The following is a 14,040-nucleotide window of genomic DNA, read 5'->3' on the forward strand; positions in this document are numbered from 1 at the left end:
AATTAATGGTGGATAAGGCTGTGATCTACTTCCACTTTTGGAGGCTGTATGCTTCTGAATGCCAGTTGTGGGAATCACAAGTGAGGGAGTGCTGTTGTGCTCAGGTCCTGCTTTGCGGCTTTAGGGCTTGCCATGGGCTTCTGTTTGGCCAATGTGAGAACATGATGCTGCACTAAGTGGGCCATTGCCCTTATCCAGAAGGTGGTGCTTATGTTCTTATGGTTAGGAGAAAGAACATCGTTTTTGTAAAGGTTTTTGCTGGGGATTCCTACATGACAGCTTTTGCAAGAGCTTGGATGAGTTGATTCAGTGTACCTGATTGTCACAAGTTGCATGCAATGGCCGTATGGTACCAATCCTCATGCCATTCCCCACTTGCCCATATACAAACTGAGAGAATTGCAGAGTTGGCACATGATAAAATTTTGTGCAACTCAGTAAAAGGATGGAGTTACTCATGCTGGACAACTACATTTCTGCTTGCCTGCTTTTCTCTTCCTCCTGTGCCGTACTGGGATTTCCCCTGACCTTCCTGAGTGGATTGGGGAGGGGGAGGCTCAGGGGGAGGAGAGTGAGGGGATCATTCCATTGGGCAAGCAGAAATGTAGTTGCATCAAGTGGGAGACATTGTACTGGCTTCTGCTAGTGAAACAGGTTAGTTGAATCTGGCCCTAAAGCCAAAATAACACACTGAGGGTAACCATGTTGCACAACGTGAACGGCAGTGTCAGGATGAAGGGATTTCCTGTTTGAAAATTCCTCTTCATAAGATAATGAAAAATAGAAATGAGTCACATTTAGAAAATGCTAAATACTTTAGGATGAGGCCTAGATTACAATTCATTTCCCTACTGTGCTACTTTTCTGTGTACATGGTTTGGTTTTATTTGTTTTTCATTTGTATTACTTACGTTGTTGTAACTCACCCTGGAATCTTAGGATGAAGAGTTATTAATAATAATAATAATAATAATAATAATAATAATAATGGCCTGATTAAACGTTAAATGCATGTAACATTACCCTGATGTCACTTTTTAAACAGTAGAAGCAGAGAAGCAGTTGGGCTTGGTGAAGCAGCAGGAAGGGTGTGTGCTGAACCCTCTCTTCTTCCATTTTATTGCACTAAATCACCTCTCCAAAAATAGCTTCTCACTAAAATATGTATCAGAGCAATGTAACATCCAGAAGTGTGGAGAATTTTATACAGAGGAAATCAGTTAGATATCCTATTCTGCCACCAGCAGTTTGTACAATCCCAGTAGGGCTGTATCACATAATCATTCTAAATATTCAAAACTAGCATGAAAACTAGCACAATATTCTCTTACTTTGGGTTGAAACACTACTGAACATGAAGTAGAAGGATATATGTTTGGGAACTGACAGAGGCATTGCGGTACAGTATGTGGGTTGATTTACTCGTGCAAAATGAAAAATTGTTCTTAATAATGCTGGCATCCGGGTTCTCAAGTTTGACAAGAACATGCTGAAAAGTCTGTTTGTTTCATTCTATGTTATAGGGCTCTAGCAATAAGCACAGATATTAGAAAGTAAATCCTGTTTCCAAACTAGGCCTTGCCAATACTTTCCATTAAACCAGAATCTCCAAACATAGTATCTAGTCAGGCTTATAAACTGCCTTAAAGTGTGGATCAGGTCACTTGCCCAATGTTGTCCATGCTGACAGCAGATTTCCATTTTCTCAAGCAGAGTTCTTTTCAAGTCTTGTTACTCGACAGCCTAAAAAGTGGGAGATGACAGGGATCGAGCCTCTTTCTAACGTGTGCTCTCTCTCACCGCACTGCTTCTTTCTCGGCTTTGATTTAGCAGTGAGAACCGCAAAGGTAACAAAATACAGAGAGACCTGCATAAAATACATTCACCAGTGGGTGACGTGCATTCCTTTAGAATACTGGCATTGCCAAGAGAAGGTTGCTCTTCCTTAGGTGCAAACTCCTCCTCTTACTGTCCTAGAGTTCCACCTACAACCCAGGCCAGCGTGTTCTGAAAGCAGCTCACCCTCTTAACTTTTACTGGAATAGCTCAGAGGACAAACTGCAGGAACCCTCTTCACTAACCTCTGCTTCACCCCTTTTAAGCTGTGAGTTTGAAGTTGTTTTGTGTTGAGATATGTTTTTTTCAAAACTGTCTTTTCAGCGTTATCATTTTTAAAAAGCTTGTTTAACTTTTATGTATGCACTTGGCAATGAGTTACTATAAAGCAAATAAAACGATGTCCCAGCTGCCTGGAAGGAGTGATACGGCAGATAGCATTCACACCCTCATCTTTGTATTCCATTCCTTCAAGGATATCAGTAAGTAAACAGTACCGAGACGCTAATATGTTTAATAAAGAAACAATTTCTTGGGTCTCATGTTGTAACTGTGAGAAAGGTAACTCTTTCTTCCTATTTTTTGTTCAGGTGCTTTTCACTGATATTGTCCATTTGGTATCGGTCTGGATGACCGCCAGAGTTCTGAAAACTTAGAACCGTCTCTATGGGTGTCTGTAACCAAGGGAGTTCAAAAGGTAGTAGTGAGTTAGGCTGGTTTCACCTGGGGGAGGGGGCTGGTTTCAAGTACAGGCACCCTAAAGAATGAAGTGTTTAGTGATGTATTAAAATTAAATCTCTTTGAAGTCTTTCTACTCAAAAGATGCTATCTGCTAGGGTACTCTCCTGAGACACAGACATGAACTGGAGTTGTATCTGATGTGCTCTTGCACAGCTCCTGTTCATTTCAGTGAATTGTGTGGAGGAGCTCTTCTTAGCTGAATATACCCTTGGAGCAGTGGGCCTCTGTAGGGAAGTGTGGCCTGTTTTTAATGTAGAAGCAAGTTCTTTCCTGACTCCGCCCAGGACATGTATTGGTGGGTCCAGAAGCGCAGGACCAACCTCCCCTTTTAATCATGCAGCATTGAGCAGCTGCAGCCATTACTCCGAGTGCAGCATCCTCTTTTTGCTCTGTGGGATCCACATTGTGGATCCACATTGACCTTTGCCTTGCTTTTTGATACAGTCTTTTTTGGAAATTCTCTTGTGCATGCCCTGTTGAAATGAGCAGTAGCGGTATAACTACAAGGGTTGGGCTAGATGGTTATTAATATTTGGCATAGAGTATAGTTGTTAAGGCAGTGATCCACTGCTGCCTCTGAGCAGATGTCCCAGAAAATAGAAGTGCGGACAGATCCAAAAGGCACGTTTAAATCACACAACTTCCATCAAACTATTCTGGGAATTGTAGTTTCTCTTCACAAGGCTATAATTCCTAGAACCCTTAACAAGCTACAGTTCACAGGATTATGTGGAGGAAACCATGTGCTTTAAATGTGCATTGGGTGTCCTTTAAATGTATGGTGTGGATCTGCCTTAAGTCACCATCTCTCCTAGAAAAATGATTATGGGACAATATGTGCTTTCTGTTGAATGAGAAGGAGAGTGGGGAGGGCATCTTGTATATTTCCCCCCAGTACTGAGGAAAGTTCCTACTGGTATGACCCCTGGCAGTTAGGTGCAGTCAAAGGCAATTATGGGGTGTGCCACTCATCTCGCTTCAGGCTAAGGGAGCCTGTGTTTGTCCACAGACACCTTTGCATTACTACATCTTGGACCAATGAGCTTACACAAATGCCCCCAGTATAAGAATGTGATGAATGTGAAGCTTTATGTACACAGCACATGTTGTGGCTGTATGATCCTAGCTGTGGTGAAAGAAACCATAGAGTCTGCAGTCACAAAGTGCAATCTGTTAGAGAATTAGGAAGAATGTGAGGGGCAGGAGAACAAGTGAGAAGTAATAATGCTTCATCTAGAATGGTCCAACTCATTGAAAAGATGGTTTGACTATATATGTACTTTAATAACCTACTTGCTTACTTAAATTTTTAATATTTAATATTTGTTTGTGTAAGGATGACATCTTGCGGCAGCTCATTACCACTGTTTTAAAAATTTATTATTTTAGTGATTGTTTTTATAATTATGATGAATATCCATCTTGTATTTGTAAGTAGGAAGGTGGCTTGGAACAGGATTTTTTTCTTTAAAAAGAAACTTCCTTCTACTGAGTCAGAGAAACATTTGATGTAGCCAAGTCCCATCTCTCAGAAGAGTCTCAAGCAGAGGACTTTCCCAGCCATGTGTCTTGACATAACAACACAGGAAGGATTTCACTGATCGAACTACTTCTTCTTTGCTATGTGTATGATTTGGTTCTGTGGATTTACTACTCAGTTTCATTACACTAATGCAGTTCAGAGAGAGAAAAAGTCCCCAATGTCTTAACACCTGGATTATTTTTAAGTTTTAAAATATGTCTCTACATAGTATAAGGATCCCAAGCCTATTTTCTCAGAAGGTATAATAAGCATGCAAGGGCTTATCTCCTAATCAATGTAGCATCTGAAAAGAGCTTTTTTCCCCTGTGTGTTGAAAAATACCATGAACATTTTTTTCATAGCTTTCATGTTATGTGATTTGTTTAATGTTCTCTTGCCTTTGGCAAGTCTTAGAAAATTATTTTCCCTTTAAAAGGCCGTCACCTCTTAGATGGTGCAAGGGAGTTGTTATATTCCTCTGTTATTTTTTTCTATATATTTACTTATCAATTCTATTCTCTGAATAGTTGTTGAAAGAACAAAAGTTTGTAAATTATACAACACCAAACAGTGAATCCAGTCCATGGCAGCAAGCCCAGACACTGTCAGATGTTTTTTCCTTTTTCTGGCTGGTTCTTGACAATTATTACGGATTACAGAAGTGTTAACATTTCTGTATTTAAACATTTTTGGTTGTTGTTTCTGTTAAGCATAGTCTGTACTCTATTCTACAGCAAGTAGCCTTTTGTTAAACAGAAGGGTTGGCATTAAATTACTATATTTCTGATAGAGATTGGGAGTCAAAAGACCCAGGTTTCACTGTCTGTTCCTGAGCCCTATGTTAATTGTACACCATAATGTTTTTTATTCCCGCATGTAGCTATCAAATCCAAATGTTTTTCATTCATTTTATATATTAATTTTCCAAATTTCTTATGCAAAAATGAAATTAGGCATTTACTTATGCTTAAGGGAAAATAGTGACAAAGTATATATTGTTCTTTCTACAATATCATGCTTGTTTTAGTAGATTCCCACCCAATCTAGTGATTCATTGATTTGGGTAAAGAGCTGCTTAAAGGTAAAGGTAAAGGTAAAGGTACCCCTGCCCTTACGTGCCAGTCTTGACAGACTCTAGGGTTGTGAGCTCATCTCACTTAAGAGGCCGGGAGCCAGCGCTGTCCGCAGACACTTCCGGGTCACGTGGCCAGCGTGACAAGCTGCATCTGGAGAGCCAGCGCAGCACACGGAACGCCGTTTACCTTCCCGCTGGTAAGCGGTCCCTATTTATCTACTTGCACCCAGGGGTGCTTTCAAACTGCTAGGTTGGCAGGCGCTGGGACCGAATGACGGGAGCGCACCCTGCCGCGGGGATTCGAACCGCTGACCATGCGATCGGCAAGTCCTAGGCGCTGAGATTTTACCCACAGCGCCACCCGCGTCCCTTCAAAAAAAGAGCTGCTTAGTGTTCCCTAAAATGGAGTGATCTCTTATGCGGAAGTTACTACCATTCTGCTTGAGAGCACACTCAATTATCTTGACTTGCCGATTTTTGCCTCTGGTACCTACTTCCTTCTGAGGTTTCTACAAGGTCTCAGTACTCCGATATTTAATTCAAAAAGTTGCTATCTAGCAGCCCTTGCAAGGGAATATAGAATATGTTGGTTCTGATAAGGGCGTTCTAGCTAACTTTTTCTATCAATGACTGAGATCCTGGAATGCTGAACAGTAACTGCAGCAGTTAACAGGATGTAAATTACAGGTCCAGAAGCTGAGTATTCAGTGTCCAGAAGTTTCTTAAAGATTCAGTTTGGAATGGAGATGGCAGACTAGAGAGCAATCCTGGTGAGGGGTTGGGGGTGCAGAGCACTGGACTCATCACTCTATCTGCAGCCCTGGAAGGGGTGTGCCTCCCTTTTTTTGCTGAACTAGCTGCAGGCTGAAGTAGCTGTAGCAGAGAGCCCCTCACCAGAAAATGGTGACTAGCTCTGCTCTTCCCCTGCCCCAGTGGAGGCTTCAATGGCAGTGATGCCCAACTGAAGGACTCCTCTGTTTAATACCTATTCCCTCTAGCAGCACTGAGAAGGATTTAAGATTGCAGCCTTAGTCTCTGTTGCAGTTATCAGGTTAAATATGAGATCCTGGGATAAAGAAGGAACCAATAACTGATTCCCATGTTTTGAAAACATGAAACCCACCTATTAACCAGGTCTGTCTCAAGCCTAAGAGAAACATAAAACCTCCTGCTTAGGTAGAACTCGAATGCAAAGAGAAACATGGTAGCCTTTGTATTAGCAAAGCCAGAGATTAGTTTTTCATGATGCACTTTATGTGGAACTGTTTTTGAAGTCGGTCTGGTAAGTTTAGCTGGTGCAGAATGTTGCTGACAGCAGCACAGCTGCACTGACTGCCTTTATATTTCTGTGACCAATTCAAAATTCTGGCTTAATATGGCTCCAGCCAACAGTATCAGATGGAGCATCTCAGTGTGCCTCTTCCAAGAGACGTCCAAATGGGAGAGGTCCTTTTATTGGTTGTATTTCTCTCAAACTCCCACTCCAAAAAACCCCCAAACAAACAAACAACTATGGAATTTTCTCCTCAAGTTAAATAGTAAACAAAGGCAGCCATGAGGGTCCATAAGAAAAAAACCTGCAAAATCTACACTTTATTAGGACCAATCAGAATTCCACAAAAAAGTGAGCAATGTTTCCAGTTCTTCAGTGTATATACATTAATGGGTAATTTGTAACTTGGTGCTCATGTTTAGTCTGAATTTTAAAAGATCTGAAATGAGGCAGATTGTCTTCCATGCATATTGGAAAGATTGAAACAAAAGCAAATGTTTCATATTGGGAATACCTCTAATCATGTTCTCTTGGGACTGGTTTATGCGTGCACATCTGAGGCATTGAAGTCTTCCTTTGCATGGTGACTATCCCCCCTCAGTCTCAACTGAAAAGGCATGTCTCAAAAATTTAACCCTGCTACACAAAATTGCCAGTACAGTGGTACCTCAGGTTAAGAACTTAATTCGTTCTGGAGGTCCGTTCTTAACCTGAAACTGTTCTTAACTTGAGGTACCACTTTAGCTAATGGGGCCTCCCGCTGCTGCTGCTGTGCGGCCGCTGCACAATTTCTGTTCTCATCCTGAAGCAAAATTCTTAACCCGAGGTACTATTTCTGGGTTAGCGGAGTCTGTAACCTGAAGCGTCTGTAACCTGAAGCATCTGTAACCCGAGGTACCACTGTATTACCACATCGAAATGAAGTCCCACAAACAGTAATCTAAAGGAAGTAGCCTTTGTGTTACACTTTGCTAGGCTCAATAGAGACTGGATGACATGTTTCTAACTTCAAAAGTTCAATAATGAGCTTGTTTTAGAACCTTTTGAAAGGCTGTAGCCTTTGTATGTGTTTGCCAAGCTTTCCCTTCATTGTTCCACAGTGCTAAATCCATAAATCATTTGCCTGACAAATATTCATGGTTTCTTGAGGCAAAGCTGGAGCATTAACTGGCATAACCTATTGAAATATTCCTTCGCCAAATCTTGATAAACTAAAACAACTCTCTAGTAAGTATTGCTGTTTCTCCTCCTGCCTCCTTCATTATTTTGGCACAAGAGTGCTAGCTTTATGAAGAGCTTTGTTGCACCCTATGATGATGTCTTGCCATTCTATATGGGAGAGTTTTGGTACTGAAAACTGAAGGTCTGTAAGGAAAGGAAAGAGGTGGCAACTAAAAACATCTTCTGTCACTTGCAAATCAGCTGAAGCAGGTTGTCAGAACTTACTTTTTAGTTTTGATGTACATAGATTGTAAAAGGATGTTGCCCAGCAAAATACTAGGATGACAAGAACAGTGCCAGGTAGATATGCCTTTAATGGAAGAAGTGGGGTGCAAAAGCACGAATCTAATGAAAACGAACTTTTGTGAGAGTACAGCTATGAGAGTAACAATGCAACTGTATGGAGAACAGAGTTATGGTTATTTGTATATTGAGCTTTTTTTAAGGATTAGGTGAGGTAGTGGTCCATATTGTCACATTGGTTTAATACAATATAAGACGAAGCAGTCAAATTTAACTTCAGTTTCACTAAAAACAAATTAAAATTTTATAATTTGAGAACATGTTTTTGAATACTTTTCAACACTCCCAATCCCCAGAATTTAAATCCGAAACTTCTATTATATTGTGTTTCAACTGTGATCCTAGTTGACAGGTGAAATAGTAGTTTTGATTAAAATGCTTTCCACCAGTAATGATAGAATGGGGAAATGACCCATTTCGTGATTATTACCAAGAATAGAGGCCAAATTTGCAATCAACTGTTGAGATCATCTTTGTATTATCTCCATACTCACTTGCTGCCTTTGACCAGACTTATAATAGTCACCGCATGAAGAATACCAATGGCTTTAATATACTGTATTTATCAAGAAATTCTTGAAACTCTGCAGATCTACTTCACAGAGAAACTGCTTGTATCCTTGTATTTGTTTCATGATAAGAAGGCATCATGGTGTTTTTAGAAACCTAAGTTTCAGAATTCCTTTTACTTAATCAGGAATTTTTGGATGCTTATAGTGTAATGTTTCAGGGGAATTGCTTTTGTACCATGTATTCTGAAAGTCAGCAGAAAAATATTGCTCTTGGCTACTGTCCTGATTAAACCAGACATTTTAATGTGTATTATGATAGGTTATTTGATGGATAGTCACCTGTACCCTGTGATCTACTGAAACTTTGCCATTTGGGTTGAGCCTTAGTTGCTCAGTGTCATAATTTCCCATCTTTTCCTTGATTAATATTTCCTTTTGTGATCTGAAGGGGAAATGTCTGGAGGTTTCTTTCTCCTTACAGCAATCACTTAGGGTAAAGAGGGGATGATCTGTTGTGCATTTCCCCCTCTTTAAAATGGAGAGATGCATTTCGTAGAAAAATTATAGTACACAGTAAGTTGTATAAAACACTTCCTGGAGTTGGCAAGAAAGAACAATTAGACAATGAATTTGCTTATAATGATTTTATATGAAAAATCATTGGGCTTTTCATATACTGCTGACTGAATTTCCATATTAGATGTCATGTGTTTTAAATGCAACTTTTCCATATGCAGTAGTCATCAGGATTGATGATTGATTCACATATGTATGTATAGTAGCTATTCAGTGACTCATGGCTGAATTATATCCATTGAAAAACACTGTATTTGAGATGACAGGAAAGCTCTGCCTGTAGTGATGTGTAATAGCTGTTTGACACATGCAAATCCAGAGAGTGGTCTGAAGGCACATGATACAGTCCAGCTGCTGAAACTAAGCAGATCTGGGTCTGGTCATTGTGCTGATCATAGCTTTCATATAGTTCTCAGGCCGTCTAATCAGAGCTCCAAGGAGGAAGAGGGGTGCTTTCTTTTTATCTCTCTCTCATCACTTCCTGTTGCAGCCATCAACTGATGAATATACAGTATGCCTATTTGAGGCAATTAATTGCTTTTATTAACCCTTGCAAGTGCAAACATAATTGATAATAATTCTCTCATTTACAGTGGTACCTTGGGTTACAAACGCTTCGGGTTACAAACACTTCAGGCTGCAGACTCCGCTAACCCGGAAGTCGTACCTCGGGTTAAGAACTTTACCTCAGGATGAGAACAGAAATCGTGTGCTGGCAACGCGGCGGCAGCAGCAGCAGGAGGCCCCATTAGCTAAAGTGGTACCTCAGGTTAAGAACAGCTTCAGGTTAAGAACGGACCTCCGGAACGAATTAAGTTCTTAAGCAGAGGTACCACTGTATTTATTTTTCAGAATCAGTGACCTTTACTTTTATAGTAAGTAAGTTCCACTAAGGTGGAACAGAATTAACCTGCTTACAGTCCCCAATGAGTCTAAGCAGACAGAGCTGGGATGTGAATCCAATTCTTTCGGAACTAACCACTCTGTTATTTGGATTACACAGGCAGAGATTAAAAGCAGTTTCTGCATGGGGGCATCTACAGATGTCTTCTGCGTTGACAATTGTGACATAGGTGTCAGACCACTTCATGTGTTACTTGCATGAAGGACCAGTGCTGAGTGGCAGCACATACAACCTATCTTCAAGGTCATATGACTCCTCCTGGCCCCTCACATGTGTAGGGATAATGTCTGAGGAGGAAGCCTTTTTTTTTTTTTTTTAATCCATGTAGGTTCACCATGTGATTTTGAACCCTGGAAGACTCAGTTACTAAAGTCCAGCCGAGCATACGAGATAGAAAAGGCTTCCCACTTCACAGGGACAGCTTCAAAATTTATTCCTCAACACATGAGCCATGTGTTGGAGGCATGTGACCTCAGGAGTAGAACTAAACAAAGATCCCCATGGCCCTTTGCATCTGTGTTTATGAGTAATGTGTGAAGCCACCCTACAAAGGATGTTCATTCACATGTATTTCCTCCAGTGTTTTATTGTTTTTCAAATTACCTGAGTAGGTCATTGCAACAGGTGAGGTGAGTCTCCTTAATCCTTTCATGTCTGGTGGTTTCCGCACTAAAAGCCACCCTGCCCACTATTTTCTTATACCTGTATATTCCACCATCCCATCAATAGAGAAGAGCTTCCAAGGGCTTTAGCAGGAAGTTTGACAGAAGTGAAAGATTAAGAAGGCTCTCTTCCTCTCTCTTTGCCCATCCCAGTATTCCACAGCACCTGCAGCCCTTCTGGCTGCATATGTAGATAAAGAAAGTGGTAGTAAGGGAGTGGAAACTATCTGCAAATGTGCTGCATGCAGTTTGACCCTCAGGTATCTGGTAAACACAATTTCTTGTTTTACATGAGTGGCTTGTGTTTAGGCATCTTGATAGCTGCCTTTGCCCCCCCCCCCCCTGTGTGTATTTATTTTTTCAAATAAGAAATTAAAAGAATCAAAGTCCCTAAAACTCTCTCCCGCTTCATTGAGATTAAAATGCACTTAAATACCATAAAAATAAATGTTAGTGGTCATCCTAACACCTCAATAAACATCAAAGAATATTTACTGAGTCTTAAGTAGACCATTTTAGGAATGTTAGCAAGTATACTCTAGAAAAGGGAAGCAAGCCATTAAGAAATGAGCCAGTCTAGATTGGCCCCCACTTTAGCCTAACAGATAAGCTTTTTCCATCACCAAATTGTATCACAATCGTGCCTGTTAAGTGATTCTTATAAGCAAAAGGCTCTGGTTTCTAGCCCTGTGAACACATAAAGCAGTTCGAGAGCTGTTCTTTACACAAAAGGAAGCTTGTCATAGAAAGGAGTAAAATCAGGTCCCTCTGCCACCTTACCTCGTTGTGGTTCACTGCCCTCCCTGCCCCATTCCAGCTCCACTACAGGGAATGAGTCAGGCAGAGAGAAACAGCAGAAAGCAATAGAACACAGAAAGGTAATGAAGGGTGGGGAGGTTCACTCTTGTTCTCTGTGCAGTCCTTTTTGAATCAGTAGTAAATCTGCTCACCCCATATATGTGAATGAGCAAACGTGTTTAACATGTACGTGGTTGCATCTCATGTCTGACTAGGGCCACAGCTTTTTGAAAGAGCATGCAACCACTGAGCAACAGAGAAAGAATCTTCTGTTTCAAAGGTGTTGTCACTGTACTAGCAGATATGTGTCTGGCTTAACACTTCCTTGCCACACCTTGTTAGAAGAGATTGTATCTTCAGTCGTCAGGCAATCTGAAAGCAAAGGGTACACAGGAAGATTTGTGCCTGTCTCTTCATAGTTCTATTCATCATTGTGGTTTTTTTTTAAAGTTCTTCAGAATTGAATGTGTTGCATCATTATTTTTAAAAAGGAAGAAAAAAGAAATCTTGTGACACTTGACTTGAAGCAAGAACAAAGACTCCATAAAAAATTATCAGGTGGAACACTGAAAAGATAAGGCATGAATCCTTCTGTGTACTTATTGCTATACAGTTGTCTGATGATTGAAAGGATGACCTCTTCTAGCAAGCTGTGGTAAGGAAGTATGAAGCTAAACCCTTTTTTGCTGGCACAATGCCATCAGTTTCTAGACGGAAGGATAAATTCTCCCATTGCTCAATACAGGAGATTCAGTTTAATGTCTGGAACAGCCTGCGAAATTTGTAGTCTATCAAGGAGAACACAACCCACCAGCCACATATGGTAGCCCACTAGGGGCTTGATAAACCCCTCCTATTTGCTGCCTGCCTGGCACTGTAAAAACTGTTGTTCACTGCATTCATTTTGTGGGTTATAAGTTGTGCAGACCTGATACAAGGCCATACAGCACACAGGAGGGGAGAGTGCTCTTGTGTTAATGTTCTGCTTGCCGGTTTCCCATTGACATCTGGTTGGCCACTATGAGAACAGGATGCTAGACTAGATGGGGCAGTGGCCTGATCAAGCAAGTTATTCTTAGGTTCTTAATATTTAAAGTGACAATATATTTCAGATGCTTGACATTCCCTTCTGCTTTTTCTAGAACTGCTTCCCATGTATCATCATCATCAATGGTAGTAGTAGCAGCAAATTTAATACATACCCTTTACCAGCAGGTTCCAGGGCAGGTTATAACACTTTACAATTCAGTATTAAAAACAGTTACAGCAAATTAAAGTCACAGTAATAGAGTGGGTGCTGAAAAACACCCACTCTATTAGTTTCATATATATGTCAAATAGCATGGGGACAAGATGGAACCCTGCAGGGCATCACAGGAAAGCCCTCATAGTGTTGAACGGTGGCCTCCTGGAACTAATTTCTGGAAACAGTCTTGGAGGTAGGAGCAGAACTGTGGAGGGTACAGCGCCTTCATTCCCTACCTTCCTGAACCATTCTAGACGCATACCATGGTCATGTAGAGAAGCCAAGTGCTATCACATAACCAGGGCTGCCTAGCTTTCTATGGGCCCCATGTTGGAGGCCCCCAGTAGCTCCTCCATTGTCATACAGATGCACCTGGGTGCTGCCTGCTGCAGGTGCTCCTCTTCCTCCTTGCTGCTGTCCATCGGCTCTCTTTTACCTGTAATTCTTTGGCATTCCACTCAAGCCACCATGTGTGGGCAGCCTCCACGGAGGCATGGCAGGAGCTGAAGTTTGGGTGGTGACCTGCAGTAATCATAAATGAAGACTGGGCAGCAGATTTTCACCAGCTGCTCAACAGTGCTACCTGCTGGCTGCTGGCAGCTGTGAGCTCAGCCAACTAACCTACAGCTCACGTGAAAAACAACCAGTTCAAATGATCAGGCCTGCCATCAGTTTTGATGCCTTGACACTAAGATGCACCCAACTGCAAACCATCTAAATGTAGGCTTGTAGTACTCTGTTGAATATAGACAAATGGCTTGGCAGGCAGCGGCAGGTGCCATGTTGTAGCTTAGTAGAGCCAGTCTAGTTATCTTGATAAAAGATGACAGTTTTTCTAGGGAAAGATGGTTTTAAAAGCAGCATGAGTTTTATTAGCTGTGATAAAGGATTCTTTAGAAATCAGGATAGACAAGACTAGAATCTAGGTGGTGATTCATATGTTGTGCCTATTTTGTACACCTGACAGGAAGGGTGTGTGGCAAAGAACAGAGGAAGGTTGTGTTTCAGCGTCACTGAGTTATCTTATATTATTTCTATATTGTTTCCTGTGATAGCTTATGTTACCGTGAGTCACTACTTCCTTAAAAAATAGAAATGCTCACAACTAAATGGGGATTTCAATAGAAAACTTAAGTGCCATTGTGTTATCTCTGGATAAAAAGAGCCATTAATATGTGTCAGCGTCATCCAGGAGAAATATGATTCTGAACCTTGGGTGCTGGAATGTTCTGGTAAACTTCTTTTGTGTACCCTCAGACTTTAATCACAGCACTGTCAAGTAGTATCTCAGGTTTTGCCTGTATTAAAGGTTTTGATTTCACCTCAATTCACGAGCACAATCATTTTATAGAGAGGAAGTGAAGGAATGTT

The 14,040-nt window shown here is 41.1% G+C and overlaps 1 protein-coding gene across 15 annotated transcripts in view; it reads left to right on the top strand.

Annotated features, from left to right (window-relative positions):
• Positions 1–14,040, top strand: part of MECOM (MDS1 and EVI1 complex locus) — a 469,813-nt gene that overhangs the window by 262,275 nt on the left and 193,498 nt on the right. Inside the window, exon 1 of one of the 15 annotated variants that reach the window (XM_077929788.1) lies at positions 2,083–2,104. The exons of the other annotated variants lie outside the window; for them this stretch is intronic. The gene's annotated coding sequence lies outside the window, so the exon portion shown is untranslated. Of the gene's footprint in view, positions 1–2,082; positions 2,105–14,040 lie in introns of those variants that run through there. 15 annotated transcript variants of the gene reach the window in all.

The sequence above is a fragment of the Podarcis muralis genome, chromosome 6 (genome assembly GCF_964188315.1).
Source record: "Podarcis muralis chromosome 6, rPodMur119.hap1.1, whole genome shotgun sequence".
Taxonomy (NCBI): Eukaryota; Metazoa; Chordata; class Lepidosauria; order Squamata; family Lacertidae; genus Podarcis; species Podarcis muralis.